Raw genomic sequence first — 621 nt, 5'->3', positions numbered from 1 at the left:
TAGATGTGTTTACTATTCTTGAACCTCGTGTAAAATGTGTATGGTTCATTCTATGGATCCACTTATACTACAAAACTAGAAACTGTTACTTAATTTTCATTAAAGATTGCATGAAATTCAATCAAAACCTATGGTACTGGCTTGATTTCTTAACCCTTGTCATGCTGAATTGTTTTCAGAAATTGTCTAAATTTCGAGTATTTGCAAAAATATGCAAATGATATGCAAATGAGCTGTACCCTGATGCTGAAGCATACTGATTGCATTAAATCTAATATAGGGGATCACGGAGTGGGGTGGTCAGGGTGAGAAGCCGGGGAAGAGTGGGCGGGAATTTGCCCCAAAGTTGGTCCTCATGTGCAAAAAGCATCAATTGTGACGTTCTGAAGTTTACATGTAGAGTGGACCCCAGTGAACACGTTTATAACAACAGTTGTTAGGTTGGAGTGAAACTGATCTGGAATAATCAGTCTAAAGAAGGTCATTTGCACCAAAATTCAAAAAAATATGATGACTACGGCGGGACTACGGCGGGTAGGTACATGATCAGTCGTTATATGCCTTTGTGTTAACAGTATTTGTCAAGGTTTCAGTCCTCATAACCTGATAAATCTGTGTTTC

Source organism: Mytilus galloprovincialis, chromosome 2 (assembly GCF_965363235.1).
Source record: "Mytilus galloprovincialis chromosome 2, xbMytGall1.hap1.1, whole genome shotgun sequence".
NCBI lineage: Eukaryota > Metazoa > Mollusca > Bivalvia > Mytilida > Mytilidae > Mytilus > Mytilus galloprovincialis.
This window is presented reverse-complemented; position numbering follows the sequence as displayed.